The sequence below is a fragment of the Ambystoma mexicanum genome, chromosome 14 (genome assembly GCF_040938575.1).
Source record: "Ambystoma mexicanum isolate Mex_15411 chromosome 14, UKY_AmexF1_1, whole genome shotgun sequence".
In the NCBI taxonomy this organism is placed as follows: Eukaryota; Metazoa; Chordata; class Amphibia; order Caudata; family Ambystomatidae; genus Ambystoma; species Ambystoma mexicanum.
The window spans coordinates 28,826,098-28,845,640 of NC_090940.1; the positions used below are offsets into that span (position 1 = coordinate 28,826,098).

The 19,543-nt window shown below is 47.8% G+C and overlaps 1 protein-coding gene across 2 annotated transcripts in view; it reads left to right on the top strand.

Annotated features, from left to right (window-relative positions):
• Positions 1-19,543, top strand: part of LOC138527375 (uncharacterized) — a 339,830-nt gene that overhangs the window by 141,461 nt on the left and 178,826 nt on the right. The window lies entirely within an intron of this gene.

Sequence of the window (19,543 nt, forward strand, 5' to 3'; positions counted from 1 at the left end):
TCAGAGGCTCAGCTGGCAGGCAAGTAAGCAGCATGGTCTGCTGCAGGTAAGTCCACCCAAGCATTATGAGCCCGGTGCTTCCAGCGCTGGGACTGGGCATATTTATGAGCCTGGTGCCACTGGCGCCAGGACTGGGTCCAAAAGGTCCCAATTGGGACTGGTTGGCCCTCGGAACCTGGGTTATGGATCTGCTTCCAAGGGAGTTGGGAAAACCCTGACCTTTTGGAAGCAGAGATCATGACAGTAGCCCAGTTATCCTGTTCCCTGTTACAAAAACAGCGAAGGTATTCTTCTAAACTTGCGTTCAGTCTTTCGGTCTGTCCGTTGGACTGGGGGTGATATCCCGAGGATAGCGCCTTCTGTATAGCCAACTGGTTACATAGCGAGTCCCAATATTTAGAGGTAAATTGCGTTCCCCTGTCCGAAATAATGGACCATGGTAAACCGTGTAACCTTACTATCTCGCGAAGGAAGACTGTAGCGGTCTCTGTAACACTCACCTGATTCCCGCAGAGGCGCCGGTCTTGACTGGGTGAATGCCGTATCTTCAAAGGTGATGTGTAACACACGGTTGGCTCTTTGGGCTGGACCTCTGTGCACTGTATGTCTGACTCGAAGAGTAAGATGTCTGCAGATAGAAAATATGGGATTAATGAACTGGGGTTATTGGGTGCCTCTCTCCTCTTCCCTTTCGCTTCTCCTGTAGAACCCCAAAGGTTAACGCCCTCACCTTAGGTAAGTGAACGCCGAGCTCTCCATCTGCCTCGGGGCAGGGTGCCGTAACCAGTTTCTTCACTGGATGAGGGTGCAGGCCTCTTGACCTCAGAGGACTGCTGTCCGTCGTTAACTGCACGAACGGTAAGTTCTGGGCACTTCAAATGTCTTAAAAGTCTTTTGTAATGATATCTCTTGTTTTGCAGGGTTCCGGCGATGGCGGATGGCGGGCTGATGAGAGTTGAGGATCGAACCCGCGTGAGGAATAGAAGCGCCTGGAAGCACGTAAGTAAGCGCTTGTAGCCTGCTTCACGATGCGCACTAACTGTCCCTTTTATCTTGCAGGTACAAGTTCGGAGCTTTAGAGAAGCTGAAGGGTGCTGGAATACCCACTGGATTCGGCGTGGGAAGGAGTAATGGCACGTGAGTAATAAAGTTGCCCAATGTCTTTAAACGCACCTTCTTTTGTCTTTCAGATGCGGGATGCAGCGCCGAAGGCCTCCGGAGCGTGCGAAGAGCTGGTAAGCTTTTGTCTTTCAGATGCCGGAATGCAGTGCGAAGACCTCCGGAGCATGCGAAGAGTAGGTAAGCCTTTGTCTTTCAGATGCCAGAATGCAGCGCGAGGCGTTGGTGACAGCCAATGGACCAGGTAAGAGATGCGCTGCCACTGAAGACCGTAGTGCTAACCTGTTCTTTCTTTGTCTTTACAGGTGCTGCTGAAAACTGGATTCCAGGATGGTAAGCCTTTGTTCCCTTAGGCCCAGGATCAGAAGCAGAAGACACGATGAGCGTTCTGCTGCAGAGAATGCAGAATAACGCAAAGCAAGATTCATCCATCGGGTGTGGTTTAAATAGCCTCCTGTAGTGCTTAGGTGTCTCCTTCCACAGCCACGCCTAAGAAAAGAGTTCCTGCTTTCCAGAAGAGTTCCAGTGTTCTGAACCTAGGGAGTGGCTCCTGCCCCACCCAACAGGAAAAGTAGTCCCAAACAGAAGAGGATCAGGGGTTCAACTGGCAGGTAAGTAAGCAGCATGGTCTGCTGCAGGTAAGTCCACCCAAGCATTATGAGCCCGGCGCTTCCAGCGCTGGGACTGGGCATCTTTATGAGCCTGGTGCCACTGGCGCCAGAACAGGGTCCAAAAGGTCCCAATTGGGACTTGCTGGCATTCGGAACCGGGGTTATGGGTCTGCTTCCAAGGGAGTCGGGCAAGTCCTGATCTTTTGGAAGCAGAGATCATGACAGTCTCTGAGGCTGAAGGAACTCTTGCGAGAGCTACGAAATGAGCTAACTTGGTGAAAGAATCAATTGTCACTAGAATCACTCTTTTCTCCTGGGAAACTGGGAGTTCTACTATGAAGTCCAATGAGAGGTCCTCCCAGGGGCGTGTAGGAGCCTTGGCTTGATGTAGGAGCCCGAGTGGTCTGTGACGAGGGGTCTTGTTGATGGCACAGATGGGACAAGTCGACACATAAGAGGTGATGTCTCTTCGCATCGACGGCCACCAGAAACTCCTGGATACCAGCTCAAATGTTGCCTTCTCCCCCTTTTGTCCAGCCAAGGGAAGATCATGACAAAAGCTGATGGCCTGTCTGCGAAGATCAGTTGTGGGTAAGAACAATGCTGAATGATGAAACCACAATCCTTCGCGTTCCTGCAATTGGCAGGACTGCTTCTCTTCCTGAGCACAATCTTCGTCTCGAGGAACAGGTTGGCAATCGTATGAAAATGGTTCTCAAGTAGAATCTTCTCCTTCTTAACCTCTGATAGATCTTCCTCCAACCAGCTTCGGGATAATGCGTCTGCCACATTATTCTGGGATCCTGGTATATAGGTGATCTGGAAATCAAAACTTGAAAAATAATAGGCCCAGCGGGCATGCCTGGAATTCCTGCACTCCATTTGTTGGAGAACCTTAAGATTCCTATGATCAGTACGGATGACAAATTGATGAGAGGCTCCCTGTAGCAAATGTCTCCATTCTTGACAGGCTGCCCATATTGCTAATAATTCTCTCTCCAGAACCGAGTAGTTTCTTTCACTTCCAGTTAGGGTGCAAGAGTAATAGGCAATAGGATGTTTGTCTCCATTGCTTCCTTCTTGTAGCAACACGGCCCCTAAAGCACCCCCCGAGGCATCGGTCTCCAGGATAAATGGTTTATTCTGCTCTGGCTGAGCCAAACCCAGGGCAGTGATGAAACGTTTCTTCAAGGCCTCGAATGCTGCTTGAGCCGTCAAACCCCAACGGAACACTGTACCCTTTTTGAGAAGTGCTGTGATGGGTAATACCAGATCAGAGAATTTGGGTATAAACCGGCGGTAAAAGTTCACCAGGCCTAGGAAACGTTGGATCTCCTTGACTGACGAGGGTTCTGGCCATCTGTCTATGGCTAACACCTTCTTGGGGTCCATACGGATTCCTTTCGCTGACAATATAAATCCCAGGTAAGGTACCTCTGTGGTCTCAAAGAGACACTTCTCGGGCTTGGTGAAAAGTTGATTTTCCAATAACCTACGAAGTACTTCGCACACATGTATCCGGTGTTCCTCCAAGGAAGGAGAGAAAATCAGTATGTCATTGAGGTATACGACTACCGATATATATAACATATCGGCAAAGATCTTATCCACAAATCTGTGAAATACCACTGGGGCGTTTACCAGTCCGAATGGCATAACACAATACTCGAACAACCCCAGCGGCGTCCTGAATGCGGTTTTCCATTCGTCTCCGTTCTTTATCCTTAACAGATGATATGCACCGCGGAGATCGAGTTTGGTGAATACCTTTGAATCTCTGACAGCTTCCAGAATGTCTCTGATAAGCGGCATTGGATACCTGTCTTGGATGGTAATGCTGTTCAAGCCCCTGTAATCGATACAGGGGCGTAATTCCTTGGAGTCCTTCTTTGATATGAAAAACAATGATGCCCCTCCTGAGGACTTTGATGGTCGAATGAGCCCATTCTTTAAGTTTGCGGTGAGGTACTCCTTCAATGCTTCCTTTTCAGATAAGGATAATGGATACATTCGACCGAAAGGTAGGGAGGTCTCTTCCTTGAGGTCTATGTTACAGTCCTCGTGGCGGTGAGGTGGGAGGAGTCTGGGATTAATGTCTTCAAACACTCTAGCAAAAGCCTGATACTGCCTAGGTATGGAGGATATCGAGAGGTTGCACTGAGTCGTATACAGACTGGAATGTATCTCCTTCTGGAATTCCCTAGTACTCATGCAGTGTTCCCGGCAGTATTCGGAATCAAAGCTTAGCTTGTTATTAGTCCAGTCAATCTTGGGGTTGTGTCTTCTTAACCATGAAACACCCAATATTAACGGAAAATTAGCTGGTCTGATAACATCAAATTTGAGGGCCTCGACATGATCCATCTTTACCGTTATAGGTTCCATTTCCATGGTAATGAGTCCGCATGAGAGCGGACGGCCATCTACTCCCTCTACCGGTATCGGTCTGTCCTCCCTCAGTGGGATCTGATTTTCCTGAGCCCATGTTACGTCTATAAAGTTTCCTGCTGCTCCGCAGTCAAGCATAGCCAAGACCGATAGGTTCTGTTTCAGTCTGTAGGAAATAGATATCTGGAATACCATCAGACGATTGTCTTCTATTCCTTCATTAATGGGTCTTGTAAGGTTGCAAGGGTTTGCACGGTGGTCCCCGTGGCTTCCCTTGCAAATGCCTGGGGTCTGGCATTTCTCTGTTTCTTAGAGGGAATGTCTGGACAATCCTTAAGGATGTGATTTGACGAACCACAGTACATACAAAGGTTGAGCTCCTGCCTTCTTCTCCTTTCAGTATTAGTTAGCGGTCCCCTGGTTGCCCCTATCTGCATAGGTTCCTCCGGCATGGGTCTTTCCTTCCTTCCTTGAGGGGGGCTGTAGCGTGGCGCTGATCCTCTCCCTCTTCTCCTATCAGCCCGTCTTTCCTGTAGACGGTAGTCGATCTGTAGGACTAGCGTAACCAGCTCTCGGAAGGTGTTGGGACGTACCACTCTAGCCAGTTCGTCCTTCAGTTCCTCATTAAGCCCTCTCCGGAAAATGGTTTGTTGTGCCGTATCTGGCCATCCAGCGGATACCGCCAGTGCTTGGAATTGCGCAACATAACCCTGTAGATCTTGGTTTCCTTGTCTGTCATCAAGATAGGCATCATACTTAGAGTACTGTACTTCGGAACGCTCAAACCTGTTCTTGAAATCCTGTATAAACTGGGTGTAATTGTTCACCAGAGGGTCTTGGTTGGTTACCAAAGGGGTGGCCCACGCTAGGGCGCTTCCTGTCAAGTTGGCTATGAGGAACCCAACTCGGGCCCTTCCAGACTCGAAGGCCCGAGGTCGGAATGAAAAATAGACTGCACAAGCATCGAGGAATTCCTTGATAGACCTAGGGTTTCCATCGTATTTACCAAATGTGAATGGCATTGGTGGTAAATCATCCCTACCAGCTTCCCTAGAGGCTGCTAGTTGTCGTAGAAGAAGGTTCTCGGCGTGCAGCGGCTGCATGTCAACTCTAAGGCTCTGAATGGCATTACACATCTTGAATCTGTTCTGGTGACGCCATTGTGTCTTCTGACGTTGTATACTGTCACGGTCTGTCTCCGCCTTCCCCAACTCCTCCTCACCTGTCTTCTCCTGTACTTCTTCCGTCCTGATTACAGCCTTCTTTTTCTTGACCTGTTCTCCTTCGGCTGGCTTCTTCTCTTTTTTTTGTCGAAGATAAGGACGCGCTCCATCGGTGGCCTCCGTGATCTGGCTAATAACAGATCTAGGCAATACCTGAGGAGCATGTCCTAAAGAATTGGGAAAAAATCTTTCAGGCAAAAAAAACTCCATCAGTATTCAGGTATCCGTGGAATACTAGATGTCCTGCAGTTATATGGAAATGTCGATTCCTGCAGCCGCGGAGCTCCGGACACGTAGGAGGAACGCCCACACCTTGCTCAACTCGTTCCCTGAGAAAGGCGGTGAGACAAGGATACTGCCTCCAGTGTTGTGCGGACTCGATGTCTTCTGGGCTGAGTTGCAATCGAGGGGAGGTCTCGGTCCGTCGGAACACCGGAGGGGCGTTACTAACGGAACAACAGAAGAAAGCTGGGCGGAAGGGAAAGAGGTAAGGAAACGGACAGAAAAGTATGAACAGCAGAAAACGCTCACAGCGAAAAGCTAACGCTGAAGCACCGGCTGAATGAAAAAGACGGGAAAAATACTTACACGGAAAACGCTTGGTAGTACGCGTCGTGCAAGAAAGAACAGAAGCTAAGACCCTAATCGCCTTACCTGAAAACCTGAAAACACCACTAGTAAAGGGATAGTAGGTAGGTAAGAAAAGGACCTGAACGAAAAGGCAATGCTGGAAAGCTAGACGCTGAGAGTGACTGGCTGGGTACGTAACGAAAACGATACAACGCGCCGAACGTTGCTATGGCCTGCTGGTTATAGATTCCGTTGGCCATGTTGGAATAAACTAGACCGATAGAATGGAACAGGCAGCCATCTTAGTAGTATCTCCAACGACAAGCAAATCTCCAGGGCTGATGCATGACACATGCAGGGGTCACAGCTCCACTACTTTCTTTGGTACACTTCTACCTCTGGTGCAAGGCCTAACCTGCCCTATACTAAGGTGGGAATTCTTACCTAAATAAACTAAGGATAGTCCGAGCCAATAGATTCAACCTAAAAGTCTGCCTGTGTCCAAAACCTATACTTGCCCTCACAACGAAAGCTAAACAATGTGTAGGGATGTCAGCAACCAAAGAAACTGTCGTATTCAGAACTTTGACTCACCTGCTGAGGCTTTGGTGATCTTCTTTTCGTGGTTTCTGGTTTCTCCCTTCTTCTGGAAGATTCTGGATCTCGTGGACGTAAGGGCGTGATTCCCCCGATGCCACCCTGCTGAGAAGTCAGTCGGGGCTCAAGCCCTGGGTGAGAACAGTTAATTCAGGAAGTTACTCCTAGTCCCTGGGAAGGCACAGGAATCAGAAGGACTGATGATGCCAGGAAGGCAGCTGGAAGCCAGGGAAGAAACAGGAGCGGTCCGAAGGCAACCGCGGTAAGAGGAAATGGAACGGCAAGCGATGTGTACTCCAAGAGGGGCGGACAAGGAAGGGGAAGTGAAACTGCAAGGATTACGGTACCGGAAAGGGACCGTCCAGGAATAGAGAGAATTAGTGGATTCCGAGATGCACAGAGCACGGAAAATGAGCGTTGAGATGCGCCGAACCGCGGGGGCCTGGTGTTTATCAAGGAAACAAAGGAAAGTCCTGGAATTAGACACAATTCCCACACAGTATCCGCCATGTTGAGGGGTCCGGAAGGTTGCCGTGATACGGCGCCGGAGAGGCCAAGTCGCCCAGAGGGGGCAGTATTGGAGTTTCATGACAGAAATAGTGTTCAGACTAAAGTTCTAAACTTCTTCCAGCTCCAGGCTTGCTCTACGGGGTCCCTTCCCCAAGTTCAAGACAGTTCCAACAAAACAACCTCAGGGCTCCCTTCTCGAAGTTCAGCACACTTCCACAAAATGGTCTTGGGGCTCCCTTCCCCAAGTTCACAGCTCCTAAGGCTTCAAATTCTTGTCAAATCAACTTAGGGAGTTTGCCTTTTCTTTTGTATCAATTGGCCAACTTTAGGCTGACCAGCCTCAACCTCTTAACTTCTTGTGGTTTTCTCTAAATAAGGGTTCCTTGGTCTAGGCGCAGTTGTCGGACCACACGGTCCACCCAACACAGGTCACTCAACCGATAACCCTTGGCACTTCACAACAGTTTATACTTTCTCTTAGGACTTCCTTGATAACACAGGCCTCCTTTCTGCATCTGTGTTCAAAGTCCACCTATTCTTCTGATTGACTTTAATGGCTTCTTGCCGTTATCACCATGTGACTTGCACACACTTTCCTTCGTGGTATTTATCCTGATTACCATCTTGCTTTCACATTATCCAATAGTTCTTTGTTTCTCACTCTTTTCACTTGGTTTGCGAATGCTGTATCTTTAAAATAATTTTGTTCACAAATGTTCATCACTTTCTGCTTCATTCATGCGATTTTCTCATACCTTTTTCTTTAGTGCCACATTCAAAACGTATTACGTCCTTTTCAACTTGTTTGGTATTCAATAGTTCATATTCTGGTCTCCCGACCCATTTATCAGTATTCAAAACCTTGTTACGTGCTTGGCAATATGTTTGGTATTCAATAGTTCACTCTGCGGTCTCCAGACCCTTTTCTCGTGTGTTTTTGCTTGATTAGCATTCGCTGTAACCCATACCATGCCCCTGGAGCGCCCCCGACCTGAGTTAACCTTCACTGTCACTCAGTGGTGTGCAGACGCTCCTCCAGGTGCTCTGGCTTTGCTCCTGGGTTCCCGCTCGCTCCTCTCTGTGAGAAACTTGAGGGTGTTCTCACTCGTAGACCCCGGGGATCCTTTGTTCAGGTGGCCAGAGGAGGGCCATCGCGCTTGGATCCCGTCCCCGAGGGGCGGATGACGAGGGAGGATCATCTCGGCAGAGGATCCTTGGCGACTGGGGAAGGAACGCTCTTGGGCGAGACATGGTATCCCCCACTTTCCGACACACCCCTACCCGTCATCCGCTCTGCTCTTATGGGCTACTGCCACCAAAGTCCCCTCCTACCCCAGCGCTTTCCCGTAAAGAAAAGGTGAAAACCTGATGGGGGAAAAAAAACGTCCCTTAATCTCAATGCGAACATAATTTCTAGGGGACACTACATCTCCCATAATGCTCCTTTCCCATCTAACTACCCTGGGTTTCCCCTGCAACACATCATCATACACAGGGAACCTACAATCCAAAGGACTGTGCCTTTTAAGACTAAGCTCCCTTCAGAGGAAAGATCAGGTATGTCACAAAGATAAGTTAATTGAAGGTCAGGCAACCTTCCCTCTGATTCCACAGCTGTAGCCTGTTGACCTGATGCAGGTGTATAAAGGGACGAGGCTCAAACTCAGAGAGGGCGGTGAGAAAGACACAGCACAGGTACAGGGAGGCTGCGTGGCTGAGACCAGCAGGGGATCCATTAGGGCTGACACTCTGACAGGGAGGAAAAGGCGAGGCACAGAGGGGAGCCGTGGTGCACAGATCAGGACCAAGAAACCAGTGAATCCCAGGACTGACTGGTGGAGACGCTGCCGTGGTGTGGAGCAGGAGCTGCCTGCTAAGTCTGCATGGCAAGGAAAGGAGGTCTCCCCCCCCCCCAAGTTGCACAGTGTGTTTGTTCTCCCGTAAAGAGGCAGCCGCCTGGGAGTCTCTTAGAGGCAGGAGGAGCCCCTTACCCGGCTGGGAAGCCGCACTGAGACCCACAGAGAATAACGAACATCTCTGGACTCTGGTCGGTAAGCAGGAAAGCTGGAAAGCCGGCTGGAGTGTAACCGCGAGGGAGAGAAGCATTGTTTAATGGGAACTTGTATCTATCGCACCATGTTTGCCAATAAACTGTCTGTAAGGTAATAACCAAAGATGCATGAGCTGTAATGACTAATCTGTTTGTAGCAATCATAATGTGCCAACGACTGCTACCAATCCTGTACCCCCTGTAACTACGTTCCTGCAAGTAACAGCGCCACAATGCCCCTGGGCTGTCTGCGCGCTATATAAATATAAATAAATAAATAAATATATCAAGTAGCGGGGCTCAGGGGAGCCCAGTGTTGAACTGTCAGAGAATCCAAGGTATATATGAACAACAAAAGATTAAGAGCAATAGTTGAAGTGGTCACGTGCCAAGGGAGATATTGGTGCGATTACAAAACTCTTCAAGAGTCTCTTTGTATTGTTTAATTGTAACCGCATGTGGCACCAAGAAATACAGAATCAATGCAGTCGAATTCAAATGAAGAAACAAAGTAAATATATAATTGCCGAGCACAGTGAAAGGTAACTGTGAAAGTGAAAGTGTATGAAGTACTGTTAACCCGATGAAAAGCATCATGGAACTTGCAGTCCAATAAACCGCCCAAAGAGAAAAGACCGTGTGGGACTTGTAGTGCAACAGATTGTGTAAGGTTGAAGAAAAAAAGCCTTGAGTGAACAGTGATATTTGAATCAGTGAGGGGCTAGGAGAAAATAAAAGCCTGATAAGAAAAATAACCCAACAAGGAAGGGCAGCCAGAAGCCCTAGGCCCCGTGTGGTGTGACCTATTATGGGTGGACCTAGCGGTCCAGCAACAACACCCAGGCCGAGGGGGAGCTTAAAGCTTGGGGAATGGAGACTCTTGCAAGTTTGTGTTGAATTGTGAAGTGAGAGGTCTGATCCCGGCAGAGGGGGACCTTTGTGAACTTTACATTGGAATACCATTTTTAAAGTCAAGAAAGAGACTTAAACGTGGAAGGCCAGGCGAGTCTCAGTCCACGGTTTAGAACTGCTTAGAGTGTGTTGGAAGCCGAGCCAGAGTGTGTCATCCTGCCTACAGAGACCGACCTTAACCCACAAGGTTTAACGTGGGGAGGAGAGCTGGTTCAACCACATTATCATTTGAACACTGATTTTTCCTTTAACACCTCCCTTTACACTTTTTGTATACTAAAAGAGAGGGCAAGGTTTGGTTAACATAGGCCATTTATAATTTGACTCAGACTGACTAGGACTATTTTCTTGTTATTTGTTGGTAGTAATTACTCTCATCTTTGTTATAGGGCCAGAAACCCCCTGAAACTACCAATAACGGTGTTGAAACTTATACCCTTGTGTTGTTGTCTTACTTGAGTTACCATGTCCGTCTCACATCTTTCCCGAGAAGCTCCAGCGAGCAGTGCTCATTCTCTCTCTCCAGCTCTTCCTGCAACAGTCGGCGGCGTTTTCTGTGTTCCCAACTCCCAATGGGGAACACCAAGCAATGGGTGCTCCACAGCTACAGATCCTATCGCGGCCTCGCAATGGCCTCCGCCTCTTCCTGGCTTCTCTACTGTCGGCGTCCTTTTCACCGACCCATATTGTGCCTGCTCCACCTCGGATGGCTGTGCTTCCCGGCCCAGCTGGTTCCCTTTGCTGCTGCTTCAGACTCCTTTTATACACCTGCAGCCATTTAACAGGTTGCAGGTGTGAACACTCTGTTTCAATTGCCTGACAATAATTATTGGGACATGCCTGACTCCCACAACACTTCTCAGGTGTCTTCCTCATCTAAGTATGATAGTGGTGAAATCACTTATTATCGTGCACTACCCTTAGTCGCCTCTTCCTCGTCGCAGTACTATAGTGGTCTGAATGAAGGAAAATGAGGGGAGCTGGTTTACAAAAGCCTATAAAGGCAGGCGGAGGGTATGTTTGGTTCTCACCAGAAAGGTGGGGATAGCATGTCTTGCCTGTGGATATCCTCTCCCCAATCCCCAAGCACCCTGCTCCCAGGTTATTCTTTCTCGCATCTCCACCCCCAGGTTCAGGATCCAAAAGCTATGGCCTTTCCTTGGCCACCTGAGAAGGGTGTTCAAGGGGAGTAGGTGTGAGCATACCCTCAGGTTTCTCACATACCACACCAGCAAGGGGGGGAAGGCACAACCAGGGCGTGAGGTTAAGCTGTACATTAGGATATAGGCACTACTTACACATGGCTGGGAAATAAGTTTAAACTATGGTCCAGCAGTGTGCGAGGTCTCAATTCCCAGAACAAGAGGGTACAGCTCATAATAGGGCAGAGGCGGAAAGGGGCTGAGGTAGTGTTGCTTCAGGAGACCCATCTAATGAATAAAGATCAATACAGATTGAAAAACAAGCAATTCCCCATACAGATTCAATCTGGCGTCTCATCCAAGAGGGTGGGGGTGGCAGTACTGTTTCACAGGAGGCTTAGTTTCACCCTGAATGGCACAACCAGTGATAGGGATGGGAGCTTTGTCATAGTGAAGGGTCAATATGGGGTAGGATTCTCACAATTGCATCAGTGTACGCTCCTAATACGGGTCAGGAACAGTTTCTCCAGGATTTTCTTCCAACCTTTGACAGTTTCAGGGAGGGAGAACGCATCATCACAGAGAACTTTAACTCTTTCATGGAGGGCGGCATGGATAGATGGTCTCAATCTAAGGTTTCGCAAACCGGAGAATTCTCAAATAAAGTTAAGGAGGTGGACTCATGGAGACACCTACACCCTGGGGAGAGGGGTTACTCACTACTCAGCTGTACACAAGTCATACTGCCGTATTGACTACATTTTTATGCTGGCAACGTCCTTGCAACACATTCAGACGATAGATATTCGGGTCAGTACCATATCGGATCGTTCTGCGATGGTACTTGTGAGACACTTGGAAGGGAGGCCAAAAATCCAGACCAATTGAAAACTGAATGAACATTTGCTAAGAGACACCATAGCGAGGGACAGCCTGCAAAGTGCCCTTGAGGAATACTTCAAGCACAACATGGCGGCAGACACATTGGTGGAGAATCACTGTGACACCATAAAAGTGGTGGCAAGGGGCAGTATAATTACCACTTCAGCAGCCCTCCCCAAAATCAGGAGGTAGCATGAGGAAGGTCTATTAGCTGACATAGAAAATTTGGAAAACTAGTACAGACTGAAACAAACAAGGCTTGACTATAAAAAGCTCATGTGGAAAAGAGGGGAACTGATAACACACTTAGAGTTGACAAAGTGGAAAGATTGATTCTCTGTACCAAACAACTGTTCTTTGAAAAAGGGCATAAAGCTGATTGGCTCCTGGCAAATCAGCTGAGAACAAGATAACATAGAACCTTCATTCAATGGATAGTGGATGACACAGGTAAGGGAGGGGAAGGGCATAAACTACAGGCCTTTCAGAGTTTTTACCAATCTTTGTATAGGGCTGACAGGGCATTGCAACAGGGTCAGGAGGACTATTTGTCTTTGATTAAATAGCCTAGTATCCCTGAAAGAAATAGAGAATCGTTTGATTGCCCGATTATAGAAACAGGAAATCTTAAAAGAGATCAAGGGGTTTGCCCAGTGGAAAAGCCTGGGTCCGGACAGACTCTCATGGTGTTTTAAAAGGTCATGGCGCCCTTGCTCGTAGAGCCTATGATGGCGTTATTCAATTCATTGAGAGATGAGGGAAGTGGGTTGCCGTCCTCGAAGACGGAGCGCAAATTGTGCTGATGCCAAAGCCGGGGAAATACCCACGTCAATGTGCATTGTAGAGACCCATCTCCTTGCTTAATCAAGAGGCTAAAATATATACCAAAATCGTAACCAATAGGCTGGAAATATTTATGCAAACCTGGGTGGACCGGATCAAACAGGCTTTATAACAATTAGATCAACAGGGGATACCATTAGAAAGGTTATCCTACTCATCGATGGGGCAAATAGGGGCAAGGAACAGTGCTTATTGATGACACTCAATGCTGAAAAAGCCTTCGACCTGCGGAAAACCCTGGTCAAAATGGGAATGGTCAAGAATCATCAATATGATTATGGCAAATTATGCCTCCCCAAAGGCTAGAATAAACATGAACGGGCACCTGACCAACCCTGTTTCATTGGGGAGGGGAACAAGGCAGGGTTCCCTTGGCAATGGAGGCCTTTGCCGAGCGGGTCCGGGTCTCTAAACAAATCAGAGGATTCGTGTGGGAGGGGATGAGTACAAAATAAGCCTTTTTGCAAACGACATGGTGCTCCTCCTCACAAGCCCGTTGGAGTCAATAAAGGCGCTTATGGAAGAAATACGTCGTTTTGTGAGGTCTCGGGTTTCAAAGTCAACCTCCACAAGTTGGACATCTTGAACATCACAACAGCAGAGGCCACAATTGAAGGTATCCAACAGATAGCACCATTTATGTGGGCGAAAGAGATGGTAAAATATCTAGTCATTAATATAACTAAAAGGGGTGCGAATCTGGAGGCAGCCAACTATCCCACTCTTTTGAAGGAAATTGTCAGCGACTTGGCCAGATAGAGGAAATTGTATCTCACTTGGCTATGGAGGCTAGCAGTGGTTAAGATTAATGTGTTGGCCAGTGTGAAAAACATTCAAGTTTTCCCTACCTACTCCCTGGGGATCCTCTGTTCAGGTGGCCAGGGGACAGCCATCACTGTTGGATCGAGGGAGGATCACCTGGGTAGAGGGTCTTCGGGATTGGGAACGAGGAACCCGAAATTGAGACATGGGCTACTATAAGTCTTATCGCATTACCCCCACCCCCATTTGCAACATGTACCGAGGTAAAGAGGAGGCGTCCCAGAACAAAGTAAGGGGAATTAAACACAGTACCCGGTTTTATACAGCAACATGTTTATCCCCCCTTTCCTGACAATAATTTTCACGATTTACCCACAATCCCTAGGGAACACTACCAATCCCTAAACACCCCCTCCCTATTTCCAACAAACACTGGGAAGAAGAAGAGGCAACTGAGAGCAGTGAGGCTTACCTCTGAGAAACACATTAAGAAACAGGGAAGACTACTATTAACTCTCCCACTAATAGTCAGGCATTTAACATTGACTGTTTACACCTGACTCCACTTGACTCCCCTTTCCACTATAAAAGGTGTGGTTTTACACAGAGAGTTGAGCGAGCTGGGGAAAGAAGAAGAAGAAAAAGAAGTCTGGAGGAGGACAGAGTGCCAGGACACTGATCCTGTGTGTAAAGGGGGGGGGGCTTCCGTGTGGCGAGGGTGCCATGTCTCCCAGGAGCCAGAACAAGGACAGCTGCAGTGTGTTGGCAGTGGCCAAACCAGTTCTTGTCCCCTGGGTGAGCCACAGAAGCTTAGATGGAGGAGGGGTAGGTGGTGAGACCCTGACCTCAGCCTGATTCCATTGAAGGAAACTGCAAGCATTGCGCTACTGAGAGTGAGAGGTGGAGGCCCAGTGGCATGTGTGTGGCTGAAACGGGGATAACTTAGCAGATTGAAGCTCCCAAGGTCACCAAAATGCTGCTGCAGGGAGCTAGATAGTGAAGTTGGAGCAAAACTGACATTCTGGGACTTGTAGTGTGAAAATGGCAAGATTGGAAATTTAATGCAAAAGGAAGATAAAAGAAAGATTCAGGAAGTGTGCAGAGGCAAGACTGGGGAGAGCGAAACCAGAGGAGCAACTAGTCAGAGTGGTCGCTTAGGGAGAAAGAAGGAAAACCCAGCGTTCTTGAAAGTCTCTGACAAAACCCAGGTACAGACTTTGTTTTTGTGCCGTTGGTGAATACTACCTTGAGCAACATAAAACTGAGGGGTGGCCTGCAGGCAGGGGACAGACCCAGGAGGCCAGCAGAGACCCTACAACAAAGTTGAGTCCATTTTGTGAACCACGCCAAGGCAAGCCTAAGCTTGGGGAAGGAAAACCTGAGAGGCCTTTTACTAGTTTTTGTTACAAGAGAGACCCGGACTCGGGTGAGGGAAGCCTGAGGGGTCTTGTGTGAAATATTGTTGTACCAAGACTAAAAGAAGAATTGTGAGCCAAGGAACTGTTGTGAAAACTGGTTGAAGAGGTTATGCATAGTTCCAAGCCAAATCTATGCAGTTTGGAAGGTCTTCGACGTGAACATTAAAAGTAATAACCCGGAAAGTTGGCGAAGGGAACCCTGCAAAGGAATACGCTCATGTTTTGTTGAAAGGCAATTGAGACCCTGACTTGGGTGAGGGAAGCCTGACGGGTTCTTTGGGAAAGATTGTGTTACAATTTTGTGACTTTGAAAGTAAGACGAGGGAAGCCTCAGGACGTGGTGTGGACGGTTGAATGGTACCAGCGATATGAACTGTGTAAACCAGCATCCTTGAAGAACTTTTGTAACCTTGTGCTTTGACCGTGGGGAAGGGAGTTGTCACCTATGTACCGAAGCTGTTCTGACATTTCTTTTGAGACACTATTTTTCTTTTCATATCCCCTTTTCACATTTGTTATTTGAGAGTGAGGGCATGGGTCGTTTTTTAGTATAGGCCTTTTTATTTTTACTAGATTGACTTGGACTTATTTTTCTGTGTTTAATGGTCGAGACTACTCCCATTATAGCGTTAGGGCCAGTTAGAAATTCTCCCAACCCTTTGCAATACCAAAATAAAGATTTTGGAAACTTGCATCGCTTGTGTCTGTGTCTACTGTTGATACCATTCCTTTGTCACACGAGGATGGTATATTTTTTTCAAAATGTTCCACTAGCAAAGCCAGTTGAGAAACTAAAAGGTATACTGCAATCAATACTTGAGTTCATCTGGGGAGGTACTCGAGCTAGAACAAGTAGGAGAAGGACGATGGCTGGTCAGGACAGGGAAGGTCTCTCCTGCCCGGACATCCTGTGCTACTACTTGGCTTCCGAAATATGAACCATAGCAGAGTGGATACAACTGGAATCTGACAAACACTGGCTGTTCATCAGACAATCCATCTCATCAAACAATCCATAGCAGGACAACAGCTGTGGAGGCAACCCTGGCTTGAAAGGCAACAGAGGGCCAAGGGGCTGTATCTAACAGTTTCTATGGGTATATTGGAGGCATGTAATATTGTGTTTAAAAGGGGGAAAGTGATAACATTCCCATCTCTGTTCATGCCACTGCACGGCAACAGGGACTTCACTCCGCCTCGAAGGCCCTCATTGCAGATTTGCCGCTCCGGAAAAAAGTGCCGGTAACAACGGACCGTCAAACTACAAGTCTGCCACTAGGGGCTGTGAACGACCGGCAGGCCTAACGAGCCGGAAATTCTGGTCCCTACCGGCAGATTTGTCACTTAAGCCCTGGCACCGTTACTAACGGTGCCGGTGCTTCAGGGCTCCCATTCTCATGGAGTCCCATGGGACTCCATGGGAACGTAAACTTACCGGCTTTCTGCCGCCCGTAATATCCTGGTATTACTCTGATATCAAGCGGTGGAAAGGGTAAGGCCAGTCTGCCTGCGGGTTACTGGCAGACTCGTAATGAGGGCCAAAGGCTTTGAAGCCTGGCAAAAAGAGGCCTGTACGAAACTAGGGGATATGGTGAAGGATTGTGACATAAAGTCATTTGAACAATGCAAGCAGGACTTTGGGTTGTAGGCAGGAGATAGATTGAGGTATCATCAGCTGCAGCACTGGCTACAAGACCCTCTATAAATACGGGGGCGACAAGGCTGCAAACAGCTCTGGAAAGAGCATTGCGTGAAGCAGAAGTGATTGATAGGAAAGGTATATAAGTGTATTGTGGATTCTCAGGGAAACGAGGAGTGGCCTTTAAATTGAAAATGGGAGGGGGTACTGGTTCGGGTCATCTCGGACAAAGGTTTGGAATACATATACTGCAGTGTATGGCAAGGATCCATCTGCACACACCACACAGAGATACAGAACAAAATAATACACAGGTGGTACTACACCCCAGATAAGTTGCACAGATCCAAACCGCAGTCAGAGAGCTCGTGTTGGCGGGAGTGTAGACAGGAGGGGGCACTTGCACACATTATGGGCTGAGATGTACACTTAGGTCAGATTTATTTATGCTGGGTCTATCCAAGGAAGGTGAATGGGACGGGCTGGACATTCAGGTATGCCTTGTAAAGAGCATGATACTGGCTCGGCAAAGCTAGTGATTTCCTCAATGTGGGGTAAGAAAGATGCACTATCAATAGGCCAATTGCTGCACAAAGTCTGGAACATATTAGCCATGGAGAAGTTTACTGCCCAGATTACGGGGCATATGGGGAAATGGCGGGTGTTATCAGTTTGTTTGTTATGAGAAAACCTAATAAATATATTTGTTTTAAAAAAGAAATGGGGGCTTACTGTTCCTCGCGCTCCACTAGCACGGGTGCGTGTAGCCAGGTAGCAGAAGAAATGTTGCTTCATTCTGATCTCAAGATGGCTGACCGCGGCTTTAAGCTGCTGTACATGCTGGGAAAGTTAATAAGCAGACCAATAGGGATAAAGGGGGAGAGAACAACCCACACCTGCGAAAGCTATAGAGGGAAGCCATGACACTGTTAAGAGAGAAGGGGAAACCGGAGCAGGGCCAATCATGCAAGTCCCATATAACGGGGAATTGAAGAACCAATCCTGCAACGTATTGGACAATTGTAGTCTGAGAAATCCCTGTAAAAAGGAGCGGGAAAGAGGAGGTTTTGGCACACCTGGGACAGAGGTCAGAGTGGAAAAGGTGAAACAGGAGAACCGGAAGAGGACTCTGAGCCTCTTAAAAGCTGCCACATTGCTGGTTTGTGACAACACCATTTACGGAAGAAGGAACAGCATCTGTTTGCTGAAGGGATCGACTCTGACCCTGTCAAAGGTCATAGAGCAGGGAGGGCTGGTTCCGGCTATCGTTCTGTGTTCGTTCCTATCCCAGGCCCTGGCCAGAGTCTGAGCTCAGAAAGAGAGAGTTGGAGCATGTTGTGGGCTTAAGCCGAGGAGAGTGACTGAAAATATCTTCAGCCTGAAAACAACCCAGGAAAGTGGGTAGAAATACTTGCTGGTAAAGCAACGCTAATATCCAAGAAAGTGCTGGTAAGGTAATTCCCCAGGGCAAGAGGGTGGGAGTAAGATCTTGCTTGTAGGCCTTTGGTACACAGAGGAGCCTGGGTTGGCAATCCACAGCTCAGGGTGGCCAAGACATGAGCCAACAGGAAGCCCAAGAGAAACCAGAGCGTGCAGTGCTCTATAGTCCAAGAAGCAAGATGGCCGCTCTATTCCTGACACTGTAAGTGGTACATTAATGACCTGGGATAAGGCGACTGGGTACCTTAGAGTCAGCTTTTCCTTGTTTCTTTGACCAAACCTGACGCCTTCAAAACAGTTTTTCAACTTTTTCTTGAGTCGTAGTAGAAAACCTGCTTGCTGTCTGGGGTTAGTCCCGTCCCATATTTCATGAGAAACTAAGGCCAGATGACAAATCAGGGAAAGGGAGATTCTCAGAAGTTTGAATGCATATCCCCGAAGGACTTTTTGATGGACCACTCAGGCAAGGTGGTATGGGTCAACAAAAAGGTAGTCTTTATTGACTTTAACTGGAAATAAAAATGATTAAGCAATCGGGATCTCTATTCTCCTTATTTTAGTCCAAGATTAAAGTAGTCTTTAGGTTTCCTTGGAGGATAAGGCAGAAACCTGGGGTTAATCCTCGTAAGCCCAACGGTATGGGGCTGCTGTCTTTTCGCTTCCAATTCGATTCTGCAAGTAAGAGGAGAATTCACCGTCAGTCCCTTCTCTCTGTTTGTCTTACATAGTGACTGGACACCCTTGGACCAATCAGTGCCTTCCACCCAGTTTAGGCTTGATAAATCCCCCCAAACCATGCCTCCTTCATTTTTGGATGCCGGCCGTCATGATGTAACCCACACGTGTGCCTCGAGGTGAAGACTGGGTTTTGTGCCTTCAGACGCCGGAATGTTGGGTAAATTATGTAAGCCTTTATTCTCATTTCCGTTATGATCGGGTGTTTTCGTTTTCATTTTTACCAACTGTAATTCGAGCGGCAGCTCATAAGGTGTTCTTTCCCTTCCCCGTGATGCGGCAGTGCTTTCAGGGGTCCTGAGTGCCCGATTTGCTTCCGTGACTCTGCGTTTGCCAGCCTGAACAAAATTCTCTTTACGGTTTGCGTTACAGTTCCACGTCGGCGTCTGTTCTCGATGTGGAATATTTAACAGGCTTATGTCTGTGCTTATGTCCGTACGCCACCACGCGGGTTCCAAGTTTTTATTGGCCCACTCCCCTGAACTCAGGTTGCCACAGACTTGTATTGCACTCACTTTAATTTTGTTTATCCCTGTTCCATGCATAGTTTGGATGAGAAAGTCAGATAGGCCACCCTGATGTGTTCATGGGGAAATCTATATCATAACGATTCTAGGCGTTCAGTCCAAAAACCAATTATATTGACCTTGTTTTATAAAGGTGTTGAAGAACATTCTCTCATTTGCAGTTCTGTTCTTGTCA